Here is a 12,366-nt window from a genome sequence, read left to right as displayed (position 1 = left end):
GCATAGTGCCCCAGAGCCTCAGCAGGACTCTGACCCACTAGCATGCAACCAGCTTCTGTTTATAGCACCCCCCGAATAATAAAAGGGCCTTTTTCCTCCCATGTGCAGCCCTTGCCATTAGGTTCTGCTATCTTCTCCAGGCCCTGCCTAGCATCTACCTGTGTCAGGGTGGAGGTAACTCCTACTCCAGATATGTGGTCACTGTCACCCTCAGAGAGATGAGGAGTGTATGGCCATAACTCATGATGTGGGGTACCCACATCATAAACCTTTCTGAAGAGTATTTTCCATCTATAGCAGATGAGGACTTGTAAACCCATCCCATAATACCATTATCACTCCCATTAAATTAGCAGCAACTCCTGACTATGACAGACATGTTGAAATTTCCTCCTTTGTTTCTGAAACAGAAATGCTATCTTTCTGCACATATCAGAAAATTCATGTAAAGTGTACAGTTCAATGATTATGGTGTATTCATGAAACTATCACCACAGTCTAACTTTAGAACATTTTCAACAGCCCAAAACAAAACCCTAAACCATTAGCAATCACTCTCTGCTCTGGTCCCATCTCAAGACCCCCTCCTTCATTCACTGAGCATAATGTCTTCAAGGTCACCCATGTTGTATCATTAGGATTTTATTCTTATTGCCAACAATACATTGTATGAATGGACCACGCTTTGTTGGTCCATTCATCATTAGTGGACATTTGGGTTTCTACTTTGTGGCTGCTAAGAACATTGATACATAAGCTTTTATGTCTTTATTTCTCCTGGGTGTATATCTAGAGGTGGAGTTTCTGGGTCATGTGGTAATTTTATGTTTAACTCTTCTTGAAAGTACCAAATTTTTCCAAGTGGCTGCATCATCTTACATTCCTACCAGCAGTATGTGAAGAGTCCCAGTTTCCCCAGTACTTGTTGTCTTTTTCATTACTGCCATCCTAGTGAGTGTGAATTGGTATCTTGTGATTTTGATTTTCGTTTCCCTAATAATTCATGATGTTGGAAATCTTTTCATATGTTTACTGGCCACTAGTATACCTGCTTCGAAAATATGACTATTTAAAACATCTTCCCGATTTTAATTGGATTGTTTTTATTGTTCAGTTGTAAGAATTCTATAAAAATTATGGAATCAAGTCCTTACAGATATGACTTATAAACAGTCTCTTCCATTCCACTGTAATATAAAATTTTATTTACTTATTTTTTGCCATATGGGGGATTGAACCCAGGATACTCTATCACTGAGCTACATCCTCAGCCTATTTATTTATTTAGAGACAGACTCTAAGTTGCTGAGACTGGTCTTGAACTTATCATATTTCTGCCTCAGCCTCCCAAATAGCTGGGATTACAGGCATGCACCACCACACCTAGCATATTGTTCTCATTTTAGAAGAAAACCATGCAAGTTCAGAGTTGAAAGAACTCTACAGCACAACTATTAAACATCCCTTGAATTAGGAGTAGGTCTGATTTCAATGTTTGTGGGGCTTTTTGTTTTAGATTTGTTTTGAGATGGGTCTCACTATGTTGCCCCTGCTTGCCTCAAACTCCTGGGTTTCAACAGTCTCCCTGCTTCAGCCTCTTGAGTAGTGGGACTATAAGTGTGTACCACTGCATCCAGAAATGTCTGTCATTAATCACTGGGCTGGGAATTTGGGAATCAAGGGTCTTGGGTGGTTGCTCTTACTGAATCTGCTGAAGCCCAAAAGTATAGAAGGATGTAGGATAAGAAAGATGAGGATCTGAGGAAGCAAGGTCCCTGAGAAACATGTCATTGGAGAAGAGGTGACTCAGTTGTCCAAAATTGAGGAGTAACCCAGATTTTTTTTTTTTTTTTTGGTATCAGGGATTGAACCCAGGGGCACTCAACCACTGAAACACATTCCCAGCCCTTTTTGTATTTTTATTTAGAGACAGGGTCTCATTAAGTTGCTTAGGGCCTTGATAAGTTGCTGAGTCTGGCTTTGAACTCATGATGCTCCTGCCTCATGATCCTTCTCCCAAGCCGTTGGGATTATAGGCGTGCACCACCACACCCAGTACCAGAAAAAGAATTCTAGTCAGGCTTTCCTGATTTAGATCTGCATCCGAGTATGCTACAAGCAACCTGACTGTTCCAAACTGGAAAAGGAACAACTAAAAGATTTACAGGGGACACACCCCAAGAAATAACATGGTAGAATGAATAGACAAAATGCCATCCAGCCACACAATGGAATACTATTCAACCATAAAAAGAAATGGTATATGCTACAACATGGATGTACCTTGAAATCACTAGGCAAGAATCCAGAAGTCACATATGGTATGAGTTCATTTATGTAAAATGTCCAGAATAGGAAATGTGTACAGACAAAAAGTAGATTAGTGGTTTCCAGAGGCTCAGGAGAGAGAAATAGGGGATGACTGCTAGTAGGTATGGGGTCTCTTTCTAGGGTGAAAGTTGCACAACCTGTGAATATACAAAAACCCACTGGACTGTACACTTTAAAAAGGTAAATTTTGTTACGTGGATTATAACTCAATTTAAAAGAATAAACCATAGTCAGCCTCCATTGCTGGCAACATAACCAGTTAATTTTGCCCAGGGCAAGGACTTCATGGGTCCCTGCACCTCAAGTCAGAGCAGTGGAAGCAGAATATCCAAAGGTGATAGTTACAAAGTAGAATTTTAGTGTATCCAACTTGAAAGTGTTGAGGACATACATGGTAATATCTGTTGTGTGAGTATGGCAGGAGGACATCTGTACCAAGGACCTAGGTTGTCCTGAGAGAACAGGAACAGTGTCCTGTGAACACAGGACAACAGAGGGAAGACCAGGGTTGGTCAATTCTTAGGACTCTGTCTTAGGAAACGGTAAAGCCCCAAAGCTGACACTGTGGAGCGTATACCCAAATGGAGCCAGGATCTTTAAGCCAAAGACAGTGTTATGGGGAAGTTTTAAAAGTTACTTATCTTTTAGAAATTTTAAGTAGAATGTTGGGATGCTGTTCAGCAAGCCAAGTATGTGTGCACTTTGTCTTTGGACAGACCTAGACTGGGACCCAGCTCTCATCCTTTCAGAGCCTGTTTCTCCAACTGCAAGACGAGAATACTACTTTCTGCCTTATGAGGTTTAAGTGAGACAATCTGACGTTATGCCTCCTGCATAGTGAGTTCCCAACCACCCCAAAGCAACAGTTCCAAGGGGCAGAAGTGTCTGGGCCCTCAAGAGGCACAGTCATCATAGGGATGGCTCTCCTAAGACTGGTCCAGCCACTGCCAGAAGTGCAGACCAGTGGGCAAGGCAAAACATAAGCAGGTTATCAAATCTGCCTAACCCACATTCTTCTCTCCAAACCTTTCCAAAAATCACAGTGTGTTGCTAGAAGAAAAACTGACATTGTCCACATTCTACCTGATGCATAGATTCATCTATACCTGCTGCACTAGCACCCAAGCTTTTGTTAGAGATTTTCATAGAGAACTTTCCACTTTACAACATTTCATTTTGGGACCCTCCCAGTTTTATTTTCTAATATGCTGGGCATACTGGCCTTTGACCCTGGAGCCCTCATTGCCCCATGAGTACAGTAGAAAGGGAATGGATAGGGGTGACAGAATAGGAAGATGAGGGGAACTGTACTGGGCCTCCAGAATACCCCACAAAAGGTTAAGCCTACGTAAATCTGAACTGCTCTGAATGTGGAGAGGGAACCCACCAGGGCCATGTATTTCAGAGCCAAGAACAGGCACAGCACCTGGGGGACCCAGAAACCTCTGGAAAGCATGCTCCTGGATGTCCAACTTTGAGGCACAGACCTCATTGGGCAGGATGGTTCCCTGGGGGAAAGGGGCTGTTCTATAAAAGGAAAGTAAGTCCCCCTGATAGAAACTTTTGAGGAATCATAGGTTAGGCTGTCAGGTCAACCAGAAGTCAGATATGTACTTCAGGGAAGGAGTAACAAGAGCTGAGGGGGAAGTTCTTTGATGACGTTCGTTCTGAGGGAGAGTAATGGGACCTCCTGAGGCAGGAGGTAATGGAGGCTGCCATTACATCCCAAAGAACTATTTTCCCTGGAGGGTAGAAGAACTGGGAAGTGCGCCCCCAGAAGGCAGGCTCACGCCTGCTCCTTTTCCACCTTGATTTTCCACCAGGGCTGCAGCCCTGACCCAAGTCGCGAGGAGGGTTCTGTGAGGCTACCTTCCCATTAGTGGGCTCTATGGGAAGAAGCAGCGCCCCCACCACAGGCCCTCCTCCCTGCTCCTCCTGTCTGTCACTGTCAGATCGCTGGCTGCATAATAGCAAAACCCTGCCCCGCCTTCCTGCCCGCATCGCAGAGCAGGCTCGCAAGGCGAGGGAATGGGTTCGTGGCCTCACATGCCCCCTTTCGTGGGGCCACTAGGTACATTCCGTGGGAATCTGCCTCAGCCGGTCCCCACCAGCGAGATGAACCAGGGAGCTCTTCGGGGGGCGGGCAGTGTGGGTAGAGAACCCGCCTATAAGGGCAGAGACCTCTGCAGGAAGTTCGGTCAGTGCCCGTCCCCCAGGAAACTCCGCCTCCCACTGTCGCCGAGCTGTCAATAAGAAGCGCGGGCAGCGCGGAGCACCCTGGGAAGTGTGGCGCACGGCAACTGGCTTGCGCGCCTTTGCGCACGCGGGCATGCAGCCAACATAAAAGGTGTCGGTACTTACTGGATGCCAGCTACGTGCCCGCCACCCTTCCGTGCTAGCTGGCTGGCGGTGCAGTCGTAACTTGGTGTAGAGGGGGAAAACAGTCGACCCAGAAAGCCACACCAACGTCAAACCGCAACCGCACTCCTAATATACCCAGGATCGACGCGATGGAAGTACCCCTGACACAGGAGTCGGGGCCGACTTTCGCCGGCCAGGGCAGCCGCGGGGTGGCAGCAGCGATTCCCCAGAGGCCGAGCACACTTGCACACTGTGGGGTAGACTACGACTGGGCACTGCGGAAACAGACTCGGTCCTCCTCCAGAGTGGTGGGCGCATCGTTAACGCGCCGCCTCGCATCAGTCTCCCTTCACTTCTCAGCATACCCTGTGACCCAACCCTTTCCGACCTGTAATAGGCGATGGTGGTGAATTCAGGAAAAACGCTTAGCACAACCGGGCCTGGCACGTAGCCAGCCATTTAGTTTTATTCTAATTATCTGATTCACTACTCTGACTTCCCTGTTATGTTTAGTCCAAATACCACCCTCTCTTTTGTAATAGTATCCCAAGCATACCTTGCAGTCACCTCTTTCTTCACATTAAATCTGTGATTTTGGTGGGGCTGACCCCAGTGGGATCTCCTGGGCCAGGTCTCCAGGAGAGCAAAGGAAAACCAAGTCTGGCCTATCAGTCCACTCCATCTTCCTGGCCACAGGGGCTGGTTTAGGAATGGGTCCATGAGCCAAGTAAATAAAACTTTTTAAAATAAATGTAAAACAACACATTCAGGATATACAGCATGATTCTGTATGATTGCTACAGACTAACATCTTGTGCAGTTACCTTTAAGCAAATTTCCAAAACTATTAACTGTGGTCATCATGCTGTACTTATTCATCCTACATACTGCAACTCTGTACCCTTTCACTCACATCTTCCCTTCCCTACTGACCATCATCTACTTTGTTTCTATGTATTTCATATTTTTAAGGTTCCACACATAAGTGAGATCATGAAGTATTTTTCATTCTGTGTCTAGCTTATTTCACTTAGTGTAGCATTCATCAGGTTCATCTGTTGTTGAATTTTTTAAGGCTGAATATTATTCCACTTTATGTGCATACATACACGTTGGGTGTGATTGTGTCAAATTTCTTTATCCATTCACCCATCCAGAGACAAAGATTTGTTTCCTTTATTGTTTGAATATTGTTATATTATTTCCATTATTGTTGAACATAGGAAACTGTATCTCTACAAGGTGTTGGCTTCATTCTAATGACATATATCCAGAAGAGTGACTGCTGACTCCTGTGATAGTCCTATTTTTTAATTTTTTGGGTAACCTTCATACTGTTTTCATCATGGCTGCACCAATTTATATTCACATGGATGGTGTACAAACACTCCCTTTTCTCCACACCCTCATCAACACTTTCATCTCTTCCCTTTTTGAGAACAGCCATATTAATAGTTATAAGGTTGTTGTTAGATGTGCATTTCCCTGATGATTAATGATGTTGAGCACCTTTCAATATCCTACTGGCCATTTTTTTTTTTGAGAGGAAGTCCTGCTGTATTGTCCAAGATGGCCTTGAACTCCCAATCCTCTTGCTTTAGCCTCCCAAGTACATGGGAGGATGTGCTTGTCTGCCTATTGGCTATTTTTGTTTCCTTTGGAAAGATATCTATTTGAATACTTTGCCCATTTTTCAATCAGGTTGTTTTTTGCTATTGAGTTGTATGAGTTCCTTACATTTTTATATTAATTCTTTATCAGACATATGATCTGCAATTATTTTCTCCCAGTCCATAGGCTGACTTCATTTTGTTAACTCTTTGCTTGGCTGTGAGTCAGCTTTTTTAGTTTAAGATATTTCAACATGTGTTTTGTTGTTTTGCCTGAGACTTTGGTGTTATATAAGAAAAACAGAAAACAAAAACACTGCTAAGGTTAATGTCAAGGAGATGCACTGCTTCCTTCTAGGAATTTTATAGATTCAGGTTTTACACTCTTGGATATCTAACCATTTTGGGTTGATTTCTGTGTACGGTATAAAGTAAGGATCCAATTTAATTCTGGATATCTGGTTTCCCTAAAACCATTTATCAAAGAGACTCTCATTTCTCCATTATGTATTGTTGGTGCACTTGTGTAATTAGTTGACTATATATGTTTAGGTTTATTTCTTGGTTTTCTTTTCTGTTCCATTGATCTATGTGTATGTTTTGATTTTATATTTCAATTTATATTTTACAGTTTGATTACGATAGCTTTGTAATGCAATTTGAAATCAGGAAGTGTAATGCCTTCAACTTTGTTCTTCCTTCTGAAGATTGCTTTGGCTATTCAGGGTCTTTTGTGGTTCCAAACAAATTTTAGAGTGGTTTTTTTTTTTCTATTTCTGTTAAATATACAGTCCTGCAACAACCTGGTCCTAGTACATGAAAACCAGCACCAAGTTGCTGTGAAACTGAAAAAAAAGAGGCAAAAATATCCAGGATTATATAGACTGCAATTTATTTTGGGACTTACTTACTGACAGAAGTGTGGTTGTGAGTGGCAGCAAGATCAGTGAATCCCCACAATTTGTGCCAGAAATAAAGGTATACATAATGCCAGGACAAAACTGACTGCACATAGTTTATCTCAAGCTAAAATCAAAGACTTCAGGTACTGAAAAGTCCCAGAGTCCAATCACAAAGCTTCACATGATAGGTTAATGATTTTCTTTGTTTACATTAAGCTAGGGAAACTATAGGGTTGGAGAATGAACAGGGTTATTCAGGGGCAATCACGGTGGTTCCAATTTAAGAGGGCTACAGTGATGTCAAGCTGAATCCCTACACATGCTATAGGAATTTTGATAAGGACTGTATTGAACCCAAGCCTTTGGTGGTATTCACGTTTTAGCAATTTTAATTCCTTCAACTCATGAACATAGTTTCAAGTGTAATTTATTCCTAGGTATTTACTCCTTTTGATGCTATCATAAGTGGAAACTTTTTTTGTACCAGGGATTGAACTCGGGGCCACTCGACCACTGAGCCACATCCCCAGCCCTATTTTGTATTTTATTTAGAGACAGGGTCTCACTGAGTTGCTTAGCACTTTGCTTTCTCTGAAGCTGGCTCTGAACTCATGATACTCCTGCCAGGGGCGCTTTACCACTGAGCTACAATACCAGCACTTTTTACTATGAGACAGGGTTTTGTGAAGTTTCTAAGTTGCTGAGGCAGGTCTCAAACCTGAGATCCTCCTGCTTAGCCTCCCAAATTGCTGGAATTACAGGTGTGCAATCCATGCCCAACTAGTTTTAATCTTTCATCTGCTAATGTGGTGTATCACATTAGTGAATTTGCAGATGTTAAGCTAAACTTGCATCCCACTTAGTCACAGAATATTTTGAGGTGTTGAGTTTCTGGTATTTTATTGAGGATTTTTATATCTATGTTCATTAAAGATATTGGACTATAGTTTTCTTATAGTCTGCTTATAGTCAGTATCAGGGTAATACTTTTATTTCTTAGATGAGTTTAAGAAGGAATAGTATTAATTAATTCAGCTGTAAAGTCATCATGTCTTGGGCTTTTCATTATTGGGAGATTTTTGGTTACTATTTCAATCTCTTCTTAGTGGGCCGTTCAGACTTACTCTTGATTTGCCCTTGGTAGGTTGTGTTTCTAGAAATTTACCCATCTCCTATTGACTATCCAAACTGTTGCCATGTAATTGTTCATAATAGCCCCCTTGTGATATCTTTTTTTAAAAAAAAAAATTAGTTGTAGATGGACACAGTACCTTTATTTTATTGATTTTTATGTGGAGCTGAGGATTGAACCCAGTGCCTCATACGTGTGAGGCAAGCGCTTTGCCACTGAGCCACAATCCCATCCCCTTTGTGATCCTTTTATTTCTGGGGAATCCATTGCAATAGCTCTTATTTTGTTTTCTAATTGAGTCTTTTTTTCTTCTTAGTCTACCTACAGGTTTGTCTATTTTAATTTTTCAAAAGACCAAGTAATAGTTTTATTGGTTTTTTTCCATAGGTTTTTTTCTATTTTTTTTCCTGATTAGTTCTGATTCTTTTCATTTCTTTCCTTCTGTTAATTTTGAGTTCTGTTTGTTCTTTTTCTAGTAATTGAAGTGTAAAGTTGGGGATTATTTGTATTGTGCTGGGGATCAAATTCAGGAAAGGAAAAACAAAGTTGAAGGCATTACACTTACAAATTCAGGGCCTATATATATCCCTAGAGCTAAAGTGAGATTTTTTCATTTGAGGGTGATAAACTCCCTCAGTTTTTGTATGAGGAAAGTCTTCTATCTTCCCTTTATTTTTGAAAGGAGTGTTTGCTACCCATAATATTTTTGGCAGTTTCCCTTCCACCCCAGAATTTTGTATATATATCATCCCTCTGGCCTGAAAGGTTTGTGCTGAAAATATGATAGTCTTAAGGTGGATCTCCTGTACATAAGAAGTTGCTTTTCTCTTTTTGATGCTTTCATAATTCTTTTTAACTTTTAACAATTTTGATAATATGGCTTGGTGTGTGACTTGAGCTCACCTGAGCCACATCCCCAGCCCTTTTAATTCTGAGACAGGTCACACTATGGCCTCACTAAGTTGCTGAGCCTGGCTTTGAACTTGCAATCCTCCTGCCACAGCTTCCCAAGCCACTCGGTTTACAGGCATGTGACCACCATGCCCAGCTTCTATTTTGATTTTTGCACATTAGACAAGACAACCAGGATGGGGTTGTGGCTCAGTGGTATAGCGCTCGCCTAGCATGTGTGAGGCCCTGGGTTCGATCCTCAGCACCACCTAAAAATAAATAAAAACAAAGGCATTGTGTACAACTAAAAGAAATAAATATTTTTTTAAAAGACAATCCATTCTCCCAGTCTTAACAACTGGCCTTGTATAAGAGATGAATCTCACCAATGAGCCTAGCCAGAGATTTTTGCCTCTCAATCTTCTGTGCTTGTCCAATCTGCTTTCTGTTTTCAGTAGCCCCAAAAGACTAGAGTGCACCAAATGCCATCCTTATGCGCCAAGACAAGTGAAATAAAGTCCAATTCCTGGAGATGCAACTGGGAAAGCTGTGGTGGCAGATGTATACTCCAGTTCTTCTAACCTCAGGGAAAAGTTGGGAGCTGGAGTTTATCTCCTACTCACTCTGCACTAAGTTGGAGAAAAGATCTGTGGCAAATTCCTAGTCGTTTTTAAACTGTATTCTTCAACCCATTGTTTTGCTCTTTAATGCTTCCCAAGGCCTAGCAAATGCCAAGTCCCATTTGCTCTCAGAGGCAGGTGGGTTAGTTGGAGACCTGGATTTATCTCTGGAGTTAGCTAGCAAGAGGAAGTGTAGGAAGTGCCTGAACATACACTGAGATTCCTAGAAGACTACTCATTGCCTGATTTCTCAGCTCCCAAATACAGACTACTTAAAAGCCTTACCCATAGAAGCAGCTATGAAAAATTGATGTTAGGTATGTAAACCCTTTCTAGGGAGAAACTGAAAGCTGGGTGTTTCTGCCTGCTTGTTTTGGACTGAGCTAGGAGAAATAGCTGATGATGCTTATATGCCTATACAAAACCACCTGTTTGTTTTCTGTGGTCTAGGGGGACTCATCAATGCAGAGCCCCCTCAATTCCCAGAACTAGGTGATTCAGTCCTTTGGTGGGATCTATAAAAGTTAAGATACTCAATGTGAGGACAAATTCCTTCCAGGGAGAAGCTGGAGACATGGCTTTACCTCTGGAGCAAACTGTAGGAGTATGAGGTAAGGGGAGAAGTGAAGTGGCCACATGCCTGTTCAGGCTTCCTGATGTTTGTTGTTTACTTCCTCCATCAGCTCTAAGACACAGGCTAATTAGAAGCTAAATCCTCAGGCAGCAGCCAGGAAAGTGTGCAGACTAATCTCTTCTAGGAAGAAACTTGGAATTAGGTATATTTGCATGTCTGCTCTACATTGGACTCTGGAAGTGCTCATGCGCAAGTTGAAAACTTTCTTTTTTCTCTTTTGTCTTAGGGAACTCACAAATACTGAACCATGTCTACTCCCAGAGCAAGGTGATTTAGGCGGGGACTATATAAGTTGGAGAGCTATGTGTGGCCCAAATCCATCAGTCCCCAGGAAGTTGGGATTTTGTAATTCATTTTCAATTGTATGATGCTATGCCCAGGCTGGGATTTGTGGTGTACGTGTCTTAACTTTTCCTACTCATTTTGATGTGGATATTTTTTTCAGTTGCCTAGTGTAAAGGAGTCTCTCAACCAGTTTCTGGATTTCTCTTAAAAAGAAGTGACCCATGTTTAAAAGTTTATTTGACACATCCATGGAAGAAAGGAAAGTCAGGAGTTTTCTATTCTGCATCTTTCTGAAGTTCAAGTCTGTCAACTTCTGTTAGAAGTTCTGACTTCTAACAGAAATGTGGATCTAGAAGCCAAGTGCATTTGTTCCATAGTTTTAAGGTTATCAGCAGTTTACCTTCTCAGAATTCCTTGAGTGTCCTATCCTTCAGGTGTAGCATCATTTTGCCCACTCGGGATGCTTGTTCCACTCCCACTAGGGGATCTCCTAGGATGGGAACAGAACAAGCAACAATGCTATTGGACTAGACACAACTCTTATCCTATTTTCTTGCAAGTAGAGATGTGAGCTACTTTAGTAACTAACACTTTACTCTCTGGAGGTTCAAGGCAGTCAGGTGAGGACTCAAATTGTTCAAGTGGCCTTCTCTGTTGTACTAGCTCAAAACCAATTCTGCTTAAAGCACAAAAATCATTTTAACTCCTTTCTTTAAATGTGGCTTACAAATTGTGTATTTTTGCCCTTCAATCCTACACAACTTCATTACATCTTGATCCTGGGTATTTCTTTAGTCAACTTTTTTCCCCTAAGCACCTTAACAGCTTCTCTGGGTCTGTTCAGTCTACTTAAAACTGGCAGCACAAGTTACCTGTTTCCTTTTCACTTCTGACAATCCCTTAGCTGCAACCATTGGTTAAAAAAAAAAGTGAGAGAACACAGAAAGTTCATTCATTCACTGAATAATTGTAAGCATCTACCATGTTCCTGATCCCTGCCATATAGAGTCAATTAAACCATAAGTTTTAATAATTACAATTCAATTATAAATTCAGTAAGTGCTATAAGGAAGATGAAACAAAAGAAGGGATGGAAGGAAAGCTTTAAGTAAAAGGGAAATTATAGGACTGGGCAAAACTGAGTAATACAGCACTTGCCTGCCATGTTTGAGACCCTAGTTTCTGTCCCAACCACTGTCAAAAACAAGTATGTACATGGTTGTTGAAGAACTAGAGTTGGTATATTTGAAGAAATGAAAGAAAGTACAGCTAGAGAAGGGAGAAAAAGAAGGTAGAAGGTGGAGTTCAAGTTAGCAGGGAAATCCAACAAGAAGTCAGTAGATGGTGACATTCTCAGTTGTTTTAAGTTGTGCTGGGAAAGAACAGAATATGAAAGGGGTCAGCAGGCTATTTCCATCAATTGAGGTGAGTACTGTTGGATACAAATGAGGTAAGGACAATGGAAAAAAAGTGCTCAGGTTTAGGAGGTATTTTTGGTTTTATTTTTGCAGTGGTGGGGACCAACCCAAAGCCTTCACACATGCTAGGCAAATGCTCTACCAATGAGCTACATCACCAGAATATTTGAGAGATTTCTAAG

The sequence above is a fragment of the Marmota flaviventris genome, chromosome 19 (assembly GCF_047511675.1).
Source record: "Marmota flaviventris isolate mMarFla1 chromosome 19, mMarFla1.hap1, whole genome shotgun sequence".
In the NCBI taxonomy this organism is placed as follows: Eukaryota; Metazoa; Chordata; class Mammalia; order Rodentia; family Sciuridae; genus Marmota; species Marmota flaviventris.
The sequence above is the reverse complement of the archived record's forward strand: the minus strand, read 5'-3'. Positions refer to the sequence as shown.